General features: G+C 35.2%; 1 protein-coding gene, 1 long non-coding RNA gene and 1 pseudogene across 9 annotated transcripts in view; 1 reads left to right on the top strand and 2 right to left on the bottom strand.

Moving 5' to 3' along the window:
• Nucleotides 1–18,224, top strand: part of CDKAL1 (CDK5 regulatory subunit associated protein 1 like 1) — a 626,461-nt gene that overhangs the window by 371,635 nt on the left and 236,602 nt on the right. The gene's annotated exons all lie outside the window — the stretch shown is intronic.
• LOC118609943 overlaps nucleotides 1–18,224 on the bottom strand; it is a 102,654-nt gene that overhangs the window by 20,337 nt on the left and 64,093 nt on the right. For 4 of the 6 annotated variants that reach the window (XR_004953512.1, XR_004953505.1, XR_004953521.1 and 1 more), the window contains 3 exons: nucleotides 7,210–7,336; nucleotides 4,660–4,782; nucleotides 886–2,173 (listed from right to left, as the gene is read on the bottom strand). This is a non-coding gene — a long non-coding RNA (uncharacterized LOC118609943). Of the gene's footprint in view, nucleotides 1–885; nucleotides 2,174–4,659; nucleotides 4,783–7,209; nucleotides 7,337–18,224 lie in introns of those variants that run through there. The other 2 variants (XR_004953508.1, XR_004953514.1) reach the window with 2 other exon arrangements.
• On the bottom strand, nucleotides 13,536–13,654 carry LOC118606892 (annotated as a pseudogene).

Genomic DNA, 18,224 nt, shown 5'->3' with positions numbered 1-18,224 from the left:
TAACTTCCAGCCTCTCGCCTAACTCTGATCCATTTTATCACTTGCTGCTGGCACAAGGAGAGAGTCAGTTATTGGTCATTCTTGTCTCCCTGTATTCATCGTTCTCTGATGGACATTTACTAAGTCCTCATTATTATATCTAGGACCTTATATTCTTATAGAAAACCAGGAAGAAATCAGTGGGGCATATACAGTGGCATACATATACGGAGCATACATTTTGAATGTTTTACTAGACTTTGTAGCAATGTCTGAAAGATACTTAAACTAAGTCAGCAGCAAACAGAAAAAATTGGGGTAATGTAACTCATAATTGACTTTAAAGAGTAAATCTCAGATTATTAAGATCTGACTAACTTAAATTCTGGAAGTAACACCAAAAAAAAAATAAAACCCCACTGTGAATTAACATTAATTTCAAAAGCACCAAGGACTTGCAGTTACTCAACTCATATTTATTGGTTATGGGCTATGTAGGCACTTGTTGGGTGTAGAATATTAAAAGGTTAGTAAAACTTGGTAACTATCTTCTAGGGGCTGACATTCTTAAGTCATGATTAGTTTTATATAAATACTTATAGCTAGAATGTTTGATAAGTATAGTAAAATCCCAACATTAACTCTGATATTGGGGCAGAGGGGAGCATAAATGTTTATTATAGGCTTTTCATGGGTAAGAAACACCGAATTACAGGTCTTATATGAAAACCAATCTCCTTTCTTTAGACAGCTATACTTTCTTTATAAGATTGATTTTGTCTATGATATAATAAAATCTACTATTTTAGGGAAAGGCTTTAACTAGATTATGCACATACATTTATGTACATAAAGTAGAGTTTTGTTTGTCTACAAGTGACAGAAAATGAGTAATGGCATAAAAAAAAAAGTTAAAAAGTTTATTTTTTGGTCATGTAAACGAAGTCTAAAGCTACGCTGTATAAGCCTTCAGCATATCCAAGATGCAGAATACAGCTTTCATCTCATTGTCTGAGATGGCTTACTTGAGCTCCTGCCACCAGATTTGTATTCCAGTATGTAGGAAGGTGAGGGGCAATGAAATGTATGTATTCCTTCCCTTTAAATACTTTCTGAAAGTCTCTCATGTCACTTTAATTATATCTAATTGGTCAGAACCTAGTCACATGTCTAAGCAATGTAGTCATTAGGTTGAGTGGCCTTGTGCCCATCTGCAAACAAAGGGTTTTGTTAAAATAATGAGAGGTAAGATAGTGGGGAGCAGCTAGAGGTCTCTGCCACAGGCTCGCTTTTGGCTCCTATTCTTGGCACATACATAACTTACCCTTTGTCTGAGAGGCAACCCAAGCCCAGCTAGTCACCCTGTCCTGTTACTCATCCATGGTCAATGGTTGATGCTCTGCCCTTTTCAGGAGGGCTAGACATGGCTTTCTGAGGATCAATGAGTGTAGACTGATGGGCAGCCCCAAATTCCCCCATTTACAATGGAATAGAAATAAGATAATTATAATTTTCAAAACTCCCATTTGAAAAATGGGAAATCGGGAATCACATGTCAGATACTGTTTGATAGGAATTATCAAATCCTCCTTGGTAGGAGTCATGAAGACTTTCTGCCCTAGCACTGAAGACGTTCTTATCCCATCTGTTGGGTGCTTGATTGTCCTCTGTGAGAAACTCTCTAGTTCATTGTCCTCCGTTTCTCCATGGCCCTATCACAGGTAAGCATTCGGGGGCATGCTCTTCTGAGTTGGTTCTAATACTTTCATGCTTGCTTTTTTCTGGTGCTGATTTGAGGCCTAGAACTTGCTTTAAGAGTTGTACAGTCGCAGACTATGCAGACAGTCCTGGGGTATCTTTGGCAATCCAATTCCCTTAAAAACTTAGTATGCTTTCATTCTATTCGTTTCTTGTCCATTCTGTGTAGAAGTGTAGTCAGAAATCATGTCCGGACAGTTTTGTCCATGAAGACTCTTTCTTTTATTGATTAGCCGCTGTCTTCTGTTCTAACTCACCACCACCACCTCTGAATTTACTGATGACCTTCTTGAAGCCATCTGAAATACTCTTAATCCCATCACTGCCAAAAACTGGACTGATGGATGATGGGACACCAATTCTGTCTTCTCAGATGACCGTGGCATTGTAACCAATGTTCATAATTGCTTCTCTTGCCTTTTGTAAACCTGCAAACCTCAAAATTATAGGATTCTTAGTTAGATCGTAATTAGGTTGTAATTCACAGAGATTGATTTTCTTCACAAAGTTCTGTTCATCTCAGCTTGCAATTTAGCTGGCCTAGTCTGAGTTCCTTGTTACTAAGAGCACTGAGAAGGAGCCAGCTAATATTTAACATTCTGAGTTTTTTGTGACATTTACACTACTATGTGTGTAGTTAAGACTTGGTTTATTGTCCAGGGTTCAACAGGTGATAATTTGACTAAATAAGTTGCTAACACATTACAGTTTTTCTAGCCTGCAATGAGTCCTTTTACCTGCTACCCATCTAAACTAATATTATGCTATTAGGTTCTGTCACATGTAGTGTTCCACATAGGATGCATTTGGGCTGTGAATGACCAAAAACATAAACTAATACCTCAAACAATATGGTTATATATTACTCTTACATTAAAAAAAAAAAAAGTAGTAATCTTGTGCGGGTGGGATGTACATGGCCCACATTAGCAAAGACTCAAGATTCTGTCTCATTGCTCACGTTTCCTCAGCATGAGTTTCTCTATATCATGGTCTGTGATGACTGCTTAAAATGTATCCATCAGGTCTTCATTCCAGTAGCACAAAGGAGAGAGCCGTACCCTTCCCTGCCTTAAAAGGTGCTGTCTCAGAAGTTCTGTATGACACTTCCACTTATAGCTCATTAATTAGAACACGGACATCCCTAGCTACAAGGGATGTTGGGAATAATAGTTTCTTCCAGGCATCTGTGTGTCTATCTAGAACTCTGCTTCTGTGAGAGATGGAGGGAATGGGTATGGAGGGCGACCAACGATCTCTGCCAGTAGATGTACTTTTTGAAAAATGTTTGTTACAGTTTGATAATTGCCCCTAAAAAAAATTGAGTTTGTAATCAGAACTCTTAAGCATCTACTTCTCAGTATCTAGTTATTTGTTCTTGGGTATCATACCTGGTTTTGCACATGAGCTGACTTATACTCTTTATTTTTGCCGGTGGTGATGGCATTCTCATTTTTTAAAAGTGTGTATCTCTTGAAACAGCTTCAAAAACTAAACAGTATTTTGACATATTATCAGTTGTCTGAGTAATTATCGAAACTACTACTTTATGAAAGACTAAAAGAAATTAAACTTCTAGGTGTTTTTTTTTCTTTTTAAGATCAAAACAAGAATTAGTGCTACCACGATACTTTTTGTCCTAGGTTTCCTTTTTTGTGGTATGTAGCAGTTGCCTCAGTCTCATGGTAAGTCCCTTCTTGCGGTTCCATACCATGCAGGGCATTTCTTTCTACCCACTGATTCTATCATACTAGATCAAAAAGTAGATTTAATGTCTTATATGTATTTCTTCTGTTACCATCTCCAATTCAAGAGGCCCAGTACGTTGGAATTGGCATACCGCAGAATTACTAAATAGTTTCATGTTAGAACAGAAGAAACAAGAAAACCACATTTCCTTCTATTTGTCTATAAGCTTATTTCCAACCCAGTAATTCCTCTGATTTGTGTGAGGTCACTTACATGATGTGCTTTTGCTTTAATTTATCTTACATTCTCTTAAATTCTTAAAGGGATCTTCTTAAAAACTAATCTATTTTGATCAATGAAATCAGTAGTTTCTTGTACAAAGCCTTTAAAGTGAATATATTTTTCTTCCCTTGTTATTATTTAGAGCAATTGTTTTTAGTCTAATCATGTAAATGAGATCAAGCGTTAAACTCCTTTTAGAAAATGCTGTTTTAATGCCACTGTCCGATAATGACCCTTTTTCCTACACTTTTTCCTAATTTATTGTTATTCAATCTTTTCATTGTATCATTGGAAAAATACATTATTCTTTTGAATTTTTTTCTTGAAAAATATTATTTCGTTATCTACTTTGTTCTAACTTAACTGTTCAACCATTTTTTCTCTTTTAAATAATTTGTGGTTTTAATAATCACGATATAGTTAAAAATTTTAAGAGTGTTTTCCCACTTATAAAAAGTCACAATCACCTTGAAACTTTTATAGCATAATTTTCTAAATTTTCCTTAAATGGTAAAAGAAACTTATTTTGATTGGAGACTCTTTAGAACTTTAAGAATTCTGGTACATAGAGAACTTAAAAATATTGATTAAATTGTAGTTAATTTTGAAACAATATTTCTTGTGTATAAAAGATATAAGTATGTTTTCCCTTTCTATAGGCTAAACTAAATCCTCATTTTCCCCATAAAAAAATTTAAAAATATACAAATAGGATAGCATTGGCATGAAAATCTTTAGACTTAGAATTATGACTTTCTGTATATACAGTAGATTCTTGAATAATGTAGTTATGATGTAATGTTGATGAGGGGGAAAAAAATAGATTCCCAGCCAGCGCCACTGTCTGTGTGGTTTGCACGTTTTCCCCATGTGTGTGTGAGTTTTCTCTGGGGACTCCAGTTTCCACCCACATCCCAGAGATGTGCAATTAAGCCAATTGGCTGTGCCTACCTTGTCCTGGTCGGAGTGAGCATGGCTTAGTGTGAGTAGTCCTGTGAAGGAAGGTGTCCTGTACAGGGTAAGTCCGCCTTGCACCCTGAGATGCTGCTGGGAGAGGCACTGCCCACCGTGGCCCTGACATGGAATAAGCAAGTTGGAAAATCGTTATCTGACTTAGTTTTATTAGCCCTTCTCAAATGTATGTATAGCTCACATTTATTGTAATGTTTAATATTAGAAGTGTCTTGGGTCTTTATTTAGAAGTTTGGTAATTTTTTTTTCTTTTATTTCCAGACGTATGCCCTAGGAACTTAACTCTTGTTTCTATCAATTAGACTAAGGTTGAGTTGGTTTTATTATACATTGTTTCACTTAAAGTTGCAGTTTCTAAGAACCTATCCACCATCTTAAGTGAGGACTTAATATTCACCACGCTCAAATAATAATTATATTGATTATTAATATTTATTGAGCACTTAAAAAGTCCCAGTCACTATTTAGATTGATTTAAATATGTAAACTCATTTAATTCTTACAACATCTAAGTTTTACATGTGAGGCAACAAAACAGGGAGCTTGAAGTTACTGGTGGTGGTATCGAACTCAGGTTGCCAGGTACCAGGCCTCTAATGCTTTTTATTGTGCTCTATTATCAATGTGCTGTTCAAATATTAGCTCAGAGACCACTGCCCGTTTGTAAACACTGTCATTGATGTACAATAGATTATTACTGAAATTGAAAGTAAGCACTTAGAAACTTTAATAGTAATTTGACATTTCCAAGATATCAATGTATGTTCTTTAGTAATTTACTTTAGTCAAGTTTTAGAAATTTCAGTCCATAATGAATTAGAGAGAAAACTAAAATTCACCATACCACAAATAGTTTAAGAAGCACTGATCTAAAAAGTGCCTTTTTTTTTTTTTGGCTGTAAATGCTTTTAAATTCATAATTTTATTCATTTCTCATAATAACCATCTAAAGTACATGGTACTATTTGCTGTTTTAGGATGAGAAACTAAAGATCAGGGAAACAGAGAGAGAGAGAGAGAGAGAGAGAGAGAGAGAGAGAGAGAGAGAGAGAGTGTGTGTGTGTGTGTGTGTGTGTGTGTGTGTGTGTGTGTGTTTATATATATGGTGGATTTGGAATTCAAAGCCTGCTTTTTATTCTATAAAGCATAGAAACTTTATTCTCCTGTCCCTTGTGACATTCATATTGGAACATTTAATTACCTATGTAAATTTGTTAGAACTTTTCAAGATATTTTTCCTTTTTGTCAATTATCTTTATAAATGAGAACTTAGATTGAATAAATAACATTTTTAAAAAATTAAGGATTCCTTAAACCTAAAGAGAATGATACAACATAGTCATTTATTACAACTTAGTTAAGGGATTTTTTTTCTTTTTTTGACTTCTTAGAGGCAATTCTTTAAATAGTTATTTGCAGCCCTAATTCCACTTATTAGAAAATATTCCTAAGAATGGGAAATTCAGATCTTTTTCCTGCTGCTTCAAATTATAATGGTAGAATGTGATTTAGCATTGCCTCAGTTTCCTCATGTATAAAATAAAAAGAGTGAGCTAAATTATTTTAAGTTTCATTCTAACTCAAAAATTCTATGATTTTTTTTTCTTTGCTTAGGTTTTGCCTAATGAGTTTTTATTCATTTGTATTTTCCAGTTATCTCTGGTCTCCAGAAACCCTGAGTGAGCCTGCCTTTGGCTCCGTTACAGCTGCGCTTCTTTCCCCCTCACTGCACAGTCCCTCTAAAGAATGACCTTCCCTGCTGCCTGCCTCCACCTTCCCTTTCCATCCATTTCTTGATCTGCTGTAATCTGGTTTCTGCTCACTCTCCTTCATTGTAACTACTCCGTTAAATTCCTAGTTGTGGACCCCCAGCAGGCAGTCTTCCTAATGTTTTGTCTCTCTTACATAGGCCAATTCCCTCTACCTTGAATCAATTTCAGTCTCAACCATTCCTTCCCTTCCTCTATCCCTCTCCCCTCCTCACCCCTTCAGATACCTATATCTAATCTATCTGACTGTCTCTTGAATGAAACTCTCCACCTACATGTTCCTCAAGCACTCAGTCCTCACCCTTCGTACTTACTATTCCTGCCCTCCTTTTTGTCTTAGTAAAGGGCCCCACTATCCATCCAACCAAATCAGAAGCACAGTTTCTTTGGACTTTCTTCTTAACTTTACTGACCCAATCTGCCACCAGTTTTCATGAATTCAGTCTTCCAAATGACTCATGTTTGCCTCCTCATCCCCAGGTCACTGTCCTCATTGAAAAAGTTCTCTTGAATTGTATTTAAATTCCTTCCCTAACTCCGGGCTCATTCCCTTTAGTCCACCCTGTATTGCCTGAAATGTTCTTTCTAAAATACAAACTTGGTATTTCTTTGATCAAAATTTTTCCGTAGCTCACTATTGCTTTCAGTACATGAAACAGTAACAATAGCAATTATACCATCTACCACTGTTGATTTGTACTAGCTGCCAGTATTTTACATACATAACCTTCTTATAGTTTATCTCCACTGTGGTACTTACCACACTGTTCTGTGTTTGTGTGTCACCCCTCAGAGACTCCTTCTCCCCCAGGTAACTTCATGAGTCCTTGCATGTGTATATCTTCAGCATTGTTGTTGTAGTTGTAGGACATGGAAATTTCAGAATCCTGTGGAAGAAAAGCTCACAGAAAGGACAGCAGAGTCTTCGCTGGCTTAAGTGGAGAGTTAACCTAAGTCAAGGGAGTCCAAGCCCTGTTACCCAGTGGAGCCCCATCTCTCAAATCCTTAGTCTGCATCGTCACCTGAAAGCAGCAGGACTCAGAGAGTGGGAAAAAATGACTATCTCTGATTCAGTGCAGACAGCCTACTACCAGCAGCCTCACACCTACCCACACCATATTTTAAGACAAAATCATTATATTCTGTAGAAAAATCATCGAAAATCAGTTTCCTTCTCAGCTTATTTGCCTAATTCTTCACTGCCGACGCTCTTTGCTGAAAGACAATGATTTCATTCTTCTTATTATAAGATAGCTTGTTCTTCCAAGCTATTTTATATTTCTTAAATGATCAATCGACTTTCGCACAGCATGGTATTGTATGTTCAGCTGCAAAACTGTTCTTTGTAATTCCCTTTCTTGGGTATTTAATTTAAAATATATATAATGTAAATTTCTCTATTTCTGAGATTTTTTAAAGAGTGTAAACTGAGGTTATGAACATTTTTAGGTCAAGTTACTAATAGAAATTTGACATTTACGTGAATAAAAATAATATCAGGAGTTACAAGCGCTAATATAGAATTGCAAGGGCTATCAAGTGCTGTGCTTGAGGCCCTGAATTGATTGCTAGCAGGGGTCAAACAGGAGTCTCTGCTTTCTCTGTGCAGCCTCCCTTGGGTAAGCTGCTGCCATCGTGGTATATGGTGCACCAGCAGAAAGGGCAGAGTGGATTTACTCCTTCTTCAACAACTTGCTATAATATTTACCCCTTGAGGGAAGTGTAGATTAATAGTACTTCTTATTTAGACAGCTAGACGTAGAACCCAAGATAGTTTTTCTAGAAATAATATTAAGCCAAAGGAAATAAATCTGATAATTTAGTCAAATATATGTAGACTGGCTCCGTTTGGTTCACCTTGTGTGTTTCAAGACAGGATTTTATATTTCTGTGTTTTGCCGTAGGAGCTGCTGAGAAAAAATTTTTAAACATTGATTCTAGGTGAACTAATTTGGTGCTAATTACCTAAAACAAAGTGCTAAAACCAAAATTGATCCTTAAAATAGAAACCTGCATATCGCAGTTTTTGCTGATGTTTATTTCATGTTACCTAAAGACAATGTATTCTTGTAAAAATGAAATTACTGTATGTATTGGAATAAGGTTCTATATAAGTAATAGAAGTTATATTTAGATATAAAATGGAAGGATTGTCCACTCTTTTGGAAATAAGACATTGGGTGCTTTTGGTAAAGATTAATTCTTAGATCAAACAAACCTTTAATGGCATGAAATTGAATAATGTAAGGATATATATTATTATTTTGTTTCTAGTCATTATACTTTATATTACTTACTGTGGTAAGGTTTTTCTTTGTGAAGGTGGGAAATGAACTCTTTCTATTCTACATTTCCTCACAGTATTTAAATCCACCTATAAGTTGAATTTGTTCTTTTAGTGGCAACATGGAGGTTGTACCTAAGGTTGTACCTAGCCCACCTTATTTTATCTCTTCTACTCTGTTTATCTGTCATACACATCATGTTAGGGTTCTTGGTTTTTATTTTTTGTTTTTTAATTAGTTTCTATTGACCTTATCATTGAATTATTCTTTTGATTTTCTCTCTATTCTCTCCTATTTTAAAGAGAAACTATTTCTACAGGTGCCCATTTGTTACAACGTTGAATTTATTACATTTTTTTCCTAATTAGGATCCCAGGTGGTATTCTTTCTACTGCTGTGTGTAGAATTAGAGTTCCTAAAGGAGTTTTGCATTAAAAAATAGACTGGAGGCTAGATAGCATAAATATTAGTGGTTTAGCCTGTGATTAGATGCATGAAATTTAAATAATACCTTTGCTAGAAGCCTTAGAAGTCACTCAGTTGTAGCAGTAGCCTGTGGTTCTGCTGTTGTGAATGATTAACTGCTGTCTTGAGCACTGTGCATTACAGTGATTTTTTAAAACGTTTTCTTACTCAGTTAATTGAATGTACGTATGAATCATCATCCATACAACAGTTGGCAAAATATAACCTATTTAAGGCTATCCTTCAAAGTGTTTCTTATGCCAGCAGGCCACTAGGAGATGCTAAATAACAGTATGGCTACGTAATTTACTTGTTTCCACTAGATTGAGGAAAGAATCTTAAAAGTTATTTTCTAGCTTAATTTTTACCCTTTTCAAAGTATTGTGTTTATACAGTGGCCAATGTCTCATTTTCTTTTCTTCTTTACCCAATGAATATTTGAGTAAAAATGCTTCCCTAACACCAATATCCCAAATGATATTTTTTAGACATTTTAGAAGCTGCAGTGCTAATCTTATTAAAAACAGTGTTTCTTTCTCTTTTATTTTACTCTTTCCTCCAAAATAAATTAAGAGATTAGCTGGGTTTTTTTTTCTTTTTTTTTTTGCTAATTTAATTAATATGATCATGAGAAAGAGAGAAAGAGAGAGAGAGAGAGAGATCACACCAATTCAAAGAATGCTAAAGCATAAGTATCTTATAAACCCAGCCACTTTGGTAGAAATACTCAAGTGAGGTGCTGTCATAATTTTCTTAAAAGCAAGGACGTTTAGGTGGCGATAATCAAAATTAGAATATCGATGTTAGAAAATTTAATTTAGCCCAGTAATTGAGAGCACAGGGGTAAGGTAGGATAAACTAAGTTTAAATCCCATGTATCTTTGTAATACTGACTAAATAAGTTAACCTCTTTGACTTTGGTTTTTTATCTGTAAAAAAATAATACCCTTTCTTTAAGGTTGTTGTAAGAATTAAGTGAGATGATACAAGTTAAGATAGGCTAAAAAACAGTGCTTAGTAAGCATTCATTAAATTATTGCTGTGATTTTCAACACAGAACACAGTTAATAATTGATATCAAAATGAAAAAAATTTTTGATATATGGTAGGTAGAAGCCAATATATGTGGCCCATTTAATCTAAAATAACAAAAAAGTCAACATGGATGAAGAAAAACAGATTGAAAATATTTATGTCTTATTTTTTTCTACAAATTTTTATATAATGTCCCCTTAGTCATCAGAACTAATCCAAAAGATCTAGAAAACAGAGTGAGCAGGCAACAGTTACGGTCCGTCAAGGTCCACTAATGTCAGTATGTCATCGATTGGGGTCTTCATGGTTGAAATTAGGCATTTTTTTTCAGGATCAGAATTCTCATTACAACTTTTGGAATTTTATTCCTTTATTCACTCCACATCTAATTCAACCCACAGAAGTGCCAGTCCTCCAAACTTTTAGTTTTTCCTTTTTCTTATAAACCTTTACTTTCCTGGAACACCTCATAGCTCTTGTCATTGGTGGTTAATTTTGTATAAAATCATTCCTGTTGAAGTGTTGTTGATGGACAATCCTGGAAATTTCTTTCCTAAATAAAATTTGCGTTGAGCTGGGTTCTGTAATATCTTAAAGAAAAAGAAGAAATGACAGGGAATAATTTAGGGAACTCCAAAGGGCCAATATGCAAAATATTTTTTGTTCAGAAAGAAATTTCAGCACCTGTTGCCCTGAACAGAAATTGTATAGTGTTATAATACACTGCAGAAAAGCTAGTGGTGTATGGGATGGTACCAACTCCCAGCGGTGCCTCCACTTTTCTGGGTCCCCAGATATGAAGTTTAGCTGCATTTAAAATCAAAACAGTTCTCTTATCTCTGGATAGTGTAAAACATTGTCTTGTTTCACTTTTCATTTAAAAATAAATACATAAAAAATGTTGTATGGAGTTATTCCACAGGTTCATGCCTAGTGCCAGATATATTTTTGAGCATTATTTACAGGGAGTACATTACTCTTATGGCCTGGCTGCTGCCTAGTCCTGGGTGATGTAACCAGATTCGGTTAATTCTAAACAATAGACAATAGAGTGTAGCAGGAACTCGGGTAAGTGGCTGGTTGACTGCACCCAAACTGTTGATTTAAGTTGTCAAGAGAGCTTGACTCATACTTAGACTCGACACAAGTTTGGGTCAGCTGGTTTAGCTCTAAACCATTACCAGTAAACTATAATTCCTTTGTGTGTGCGAGGAGGCGATAGGATGACCCCTCTGGTCATGTTCCACCTCCTCCCCCCAGTAGCTCACTGCAGCCTGCACAGCCTGGCTGACACTCTTTATAACTTTTGCTAAGTACGGGCTTCAGTTTCTTTATTCTGCTCATGCTCATCACTAGTTAACTAGCCACATGCCTGAGGCTACTGCCGGTATGCCGTGTGCTGTATGTAATTTCTATTCATTTCTTAATTTCGTTGATGATGTTTAATAAATACACTAGTATTCACTTTATTATACTCCTCATCTATATAGAACTTCACGCTTTTCATACGGAACTCGTATCTGTACATATTTTAGGCCAGGGCAGAGCAGGAATTACACAGCATCAGCATTAATCGTCCTTGTTATCTTTTGATTAGATCATTCAAGTTAAATACTGTTTGGAAGTGTGATCTAAGCTTTAATGCATAAGAATAAATATATAGAAAATGAGCAGTTTGTTTAATGTGAGGTTTTTTTAAGTGTGAAGTGAATGTTTTTTTTTTTTCTACCATTAGCCTTTGAAAATAAGTGGTAGCAATTTAAAATGTAGACACACACACAAATGGAAACTTGTTTAAGTTTATTTACTTGGATATCAGTTTAAATTGATTTACTCTGAGGTGATTTAAAACCCATATTTAGATATCTTTGTTTCAGTAGGTCTGATGAAAGTTACTATGAGGAACTTAAATGAACCTCAGAGGGTGACCCAAGGTGACTGTAACTTCATACCCTCCTGTTTGTACCTGGCTGAGTCTCAGGAAACCTTGAGGGCAGTGCTCTGATAAGAATTGCCTTTGTGTTCTTTCTGTAAATTAGTTTTTGGTATGGAAAGCCAGAAAGTTCAATTCCTTTAAGTACATATGTCAAGGGATTTTCTTCTTCTATACCTTTATCAAAATTTCATCTCCTAGTCTCATTCCTGTTATAGTGTTGAGTGTCTTCAAATCAATTAAATTATTTGCTTCTCAGTTATAGATGGTTCCATTTTCTAATGAGTAGAATTTTGTCTTCTAAACCATGTCTGCTAATATTTCCCTGATTTTTACTTTCTACTTTTTATTTTTTGCTTTTTACTTTTTATTTATCTTAGAACAGAGCACATGTTTTCATGAGGATAGAAAAGGTAAACAGAATGGCACGATATATTTTTATTTACCATAGATCTTATCTATTTAGCTTTTCCATGGCAAAATGGAAACAAATTCATCATGGCTCTTTCGTTGTTTTCTGCTATGTCACTGACTTTAATGCGGTATGTTAGTTACTCATGTGGTGAGACATGGGAATGAAAAGGCATGATCGTTTTCTATTTAACATAATGTCTTCAAATGAGGGAAACTGTCCTCAGTTGAAGAATGTTTCATGAATTTTAGCATATAACATTTCTTTTATATAAATTTGTAAATAAATATGTATGTAATAGGAATAGTAAAATAACAAGACTTGGCAATTATATTTTAGCCAAGAAAATAATAAGATATACATTTTGTTATGTTTGTTTATGTCTGCTAGATTATATACTTTCCTATTATGAAATGAGGATTAACTTTAGCGATGAGTCAGTAAAAGTATAAACATTAGAAGCAATTTTCCTTCCTAGAGCATCGTATAGAACAGTTTGATAGGTGACATGAGTGTGTTTTTTTAACATATTAAAATAATTTATATCTGTATTCAGGAATTGAGTAGTTTACAGAGAAGCATATGAGATGTAGAATTTTTAAAAATGTTGAAGAAATCTCGTGTAAAGAGAAAACTAATGTAGAAAAAAATAAGATGATGCCCATGGTAATACTACCATGAAAAGTACATGTCCTCCAGTCTCATACATTTACTAGACTTGAGCTGGCTGCACAGTTGACCACAACTTTCTGGAAGCCATTTAATGGCAGACCGATAGACTTTTAAAAAATCCACCTGTCTGATATAACTTTATTCTGTATAAAGCTGATATGTAAGAAATCATTTTTATTCATTCATTCATTCATTCATTCATTCATTCATTTTAGGCGAGGCAACCCTTAGTTGACCTCACAGATTGCAAGGGCCTTGTCAGCTTACAATCCCTTATTTTTTTATGCCTATAGCACTGGGTCTTCCTAGGTGGTCACCCATCCACGTACTAACCAGGGCCAACCATGCTTAGCTTCCAAGATCAGATGGGATCAGGCTCGTTCAAGGTAGCATGGCCATAGACAAGAAATCATTTTAAAATTGGCTGTAGTTCAGTATCACATGTACAGTCAGTCACTCTATTCTTTTCTCTCCATGCAAAACTTGTTTTTGCTTTTTGGATTATAAAAATGGGCTAAGTTAGTATCTTTTATCATTGTAATTAATAGACATAATTTTTCTGAAAGCATACTTTTTTATGCTTTATATTTTCAGTTCAAATTTTTTTAAAGTCTTCTCTGCTCTAGCTTTTTTATTTGATTTGATTTTGATTTATTTTTATTATAAATATAAGCAAGTTTTGAAGAAAAGCTAAGGTGAACGAATATTCCTATTTTTCTTCCTTGATAACTTTCAGGCCACTTCTTCCGACTTCTTTTTCCTTTTAGAGACATAGATTTTGATTTCTTTGTTTATTTGAGGATAGGAAAGTAGTGAGCAATGAAATGAACAAAAAGAATTAAAACTATTATTTTCTCTAGGTTTGGAACTGAAGTTTTGGGGCACTCTTTAAATATTTAAATGTTCTAATCATTCTCTTTGAAATAAATAGTAATCTTATAGTGATTTTTTAAACCCATGCTTCTATTTCTAGCTGCAAAGAAATCTACCAAGAGAAAGAAAGCTTCATTTCAAACTTCCCTAACAGCTCACTCATTCATCTCCTTCCTTTTTGTTGTTTTATACTGTGGATATGGAATGACTTTATAGAAAATAAAAAAAAAAAAAATACAGTGAAGGTTAAATTTCAACTATTTATATTGTTCTCTAAATTTACAATGGAATGCCTGTTAATTTGTATTCATTTCTCTCTCATTATTTTGAATACACATTTCTATAATTCATTATTGTCCGTATGTTTATTTGTCATTTTTAGAGGTTATATAACATTTTATTAAGTTTACATTTCATCTTTGCGTAGTTACTCCTCATTTTTAAACATTTGGATTGTTTTCAATTTCTGGCATGTAAAGAATTGGCTAACAAGTGTTTTTCCTTTCTTTGAAGTGGAGACTGTAGAAGAGTTAAAATTAATTGTATATATATACACACACACGTTTGCAGCGATAGATTAACATTAGATATTATAAAACTAGATACAGTATAGTTGTATTATTTTTCTGTTCTGTAGATTGTAAAAACTTATATATTCCTATATATTTAAAATATACTCTATAATTTTGATCATTTTGTGGGATTCTTTTGAAATAGACTGTGATTTATCTCATTGGGTGTCAAAAATAATATTGTTGAATTGGAAAGCTGATTTGATCTTTGTAGCTTCAATTTGAATCTCATGTTTTGAATGAGAGAATTAATCTAAACAAACTAAAGTTCCCTTTTGCTCTAAAATTCTATAATTGTAACTTGAAACACAGTGTTACTATTTAAAATGGTTATACATGTTTATTTTTTAAATTTTTTTATTATTTATTTATAGTCATTAGCACTTAACTTTAATTAATAATTTAGATAAAAAACAGACTAGAGTAGTGTTTAAAACCAACTTCTGAAAAGTCACATTTATATAAGAAAAAAAAAAAAACAGGTCAAAAGAAGTACAAAAAAGGTGCTTGTATTATTGCACTTACATAAAATATGCTGTTCAGGGTAGCATAGTACTTGGGCTACACAAGGCCAGGAGGAGGAGGCAAACACAGAGGACAAAACTCTGAGCAGTATTTATTCTGGATTCCAAACACTCTTATGGCCTTGAAAATCTTTAGCGTTCTCGAAACATTCACTCAGTGTTCTTTACAAAAATGACTGCTGTGTCTTATTTGCAACCATGCTCTTCATTCCATGGTTATACATGTTTATTATTGTATCTTTGCTTTTATGACATATTCTTGGTCTTATCTGTATGTAATTTACTTAATGTCAGGTTACAACCAGGAGGGCAACAACCAACATTTTATTATTCCTATAAGAAAAGACAGACTTTTATGGTGTTTTTTCTAGGAATTAATTTTGAAGAATTGGAGACTGCCTATGTGTGAAGCCAGAGATATATGCAGTCTTAACTAAGATGTTATCAGAGAAAATGGTTTCATTTCTAGAGACCCCTTTATCTATTACTGGACATGAGTTTATGCATTATTTTGTCTGTTTAAACTCTTAACTCTTTAGTGAACTTCAGCCTCTTTATGCTCTCTCTTTCCCATTCTCCATCGTTGTCATGGACTCCCATCACTTGATCTCTCCTAATTCTTGAATCTTCTGGTTTCCACCTGACCTGGACACCATGGTCCCTCCGTCATGTCCTTTGGTAACAACTTCGGCATTCTTTTACTTCTAACCCTGATCACGTCCAGTGTTGGCCCTACAACCTGCACCCACTTTTTTGCCTCCAGATTGCTAAATGTGCCTTTAGAAGCCTTGCTTAAACCTTACTAAAAGAATCATGTTATTTCATGAGCCCCTTTTGCTGTACATCAGTTTGTTTTCTTTTTCAGTCCATTCCTCCATGTTCACAGTAGCCATATCTAATCTTTCTCATCCATTTCAATTACAATATCCAAACTTTACCTAGCCTGTTCAGTAGGGTGACCTCCCAACAAGGACCCTCTCGACTACCCTCTTTGTCAAGCTAGAATGCAGTTATATGCAGCCAGTTTCCATGTCCTTCTGTTCTAAGAATTTGTCACTCCTTTCTTCAGACGGACTGAAGCAAATCCTGATGCACAGGAAGAGGAGAGGAGAGGCAGTGCCAGGTTCTGGAGAGGCCTGTATTGACCGTGTTCTAGAACATAGAATCGGTGGGGGCCGAGGGGTCTGGGACGGAGATCACTAGGCCCAGGGTGCTGAGCTGGGTCAAGAGAAGAAGAAATGCAGGTGGACTAAACACAGGAATTGGGCAGGAATCGGGCAACCTAAGCAAAAGCATGTGGGCCCAGGCAGTAGGGAAACCAAAGGAAGTTGGTGTAATAGGGTAGATCTAGGCAGAATGGAGTCACCGATGATGAGGGAAACCCAGGGAATGTGTCAATAAAACATCTTGTCTGGACTATAGAAAGAATTTCCTAATAGGTCTTTTTTCTGACTGTGCCTCACCTCCCACATTTCCAATAATAATTATAGTTAACCATTTAAGGGTTAGCTCTATGCCAGGCAGTATCTTAAAACTACGTAAATGTTAATTTCCTTTGATCTGCCAACATTCAGCTAGTTAGGTATTATCCTCAGTTTCAAAACATAGAGACTTAAGGAGGCTCAATATCCTAGAGCGAGTTACCAAGTGCCTGTTAGACTTTTTAACCGGGACGTCCCATTGACACTTCAAATTCAACTACGGCAGAAATCATATTCCCTCCCCCAAGCCAGCCTCACTTTTTGTAAGGTTCTGTTCTTTCTCTTCATTGTATTTAGGCCTTCAGAGTTACCACGACTTAAAATTCCCAGATTCTGAGCTTGATGTTATTCTCGTTCCCTATATCCAACCTTGTCACTAACATGTATTTTTTTCCCTGATGTTGACCACTCTCTGAATGAACTAGAGAGAAGAGGGCGATAAGATGAAAGTAAAAGTAGGGAGAGTGTGTTGAGAGTCGAGGCGATAGAGGTGATCATGGAGAAGTACTGTTTCCTTGCCCTTTAGGGGAAATAGCGTAAGTTGTATGGGTTGACTGTTCTAATCTCAAGGTTGTGTGAAGGTGCTATCATCAGTTTCCCATTAAATCCCTTATTTTGATGCTTTCCTGAAATTATGTTTTGAATGTAATGATGAATTTTGTTTTTATTTATATTATAATAGGGAATGCATGCACATGGGGGAAAAAAATCCAAAAAGCATAAAGGGAACATATTGAAAAGTAAGCCCCTTACTCCAGTCATTCAGTTCTTTCTTCTTTGGGGTGGAATTGGGGTTGGTGGAACCAAATAAAGTTGATTGTTTCCATGACTATAATATGTACATGCATAAATTGGCCCTATGCTTTAGAGATTGAACAGCTCCTTTATCTCTTGTGTTTTTATACCTATAGCAAGGCCCAATCTTCTTTCAGTGCATTATTTGCATAACTTTTGAACACTATTTGGAAAATGCTTTAATGTCCCAAGGCTTCCCAAAGGTACAGTCATTTACCCTTTTATTCCTCCATTACCTATGATGACCTTTTTCTTTGTTTGCCCAGATTCATCCTGATTTATTCCTGTTGTCCTAGCATATTTATTTATAACACTCACTGTTACTCAACTGTGTCTGTGTTTGGAGGATAAATAATATACACTGTCTGTACCATTTATGCTCCTGTAAGTCCTGTCTTTCTCAGCGCCCCCTTTCTACCACCCTAATGTAATTTAAACACTGACGATCCATGGACCTTATGCTCACCCCATCACATCATTTGTCAAGTGAAGAATTAAGGAAAGGATGATTAATAGTGTTAAACACAATATGTAGGGCAAGTGGAATTAGGGCAGAAAATAAAATTTGTGGATTTGCCAGTGATGAGATCATAATTTCATCACTGCGTTAGGACAGGAGCCAGGTTATAGAAGGTTTACCAGGAAGTTAATAATAAGGAAGCAGAAGCAGCAGAGATAGACTTTTCTTTCAGAAGTCTATAAAGGAGAAGAATAAAGGAAAATATTTG

This window comes from Rousettus aegyptiacus, unplaced genomic scaffold (assembly GCF_014176215.1).
Source record: "Rousettus aegyptiacus isolate mRouAeg1 unplaced genomic scaffold, mRouAeg1.p scaffold_m13_p_1, whole genome shotgun sequence".
Taxonomy (NCBI): Eukaryota; Metazoa; Chordata; class Mammalia; order Chiroptera; family Pteropodidae; genus Rousettus; species Rousettus aegyptiacus.
The sequence above is the reverse complement of the archived record's forward strand: the minus strand, read 5'-3'. Positions and strand labels throughout refer to the sequence as shown.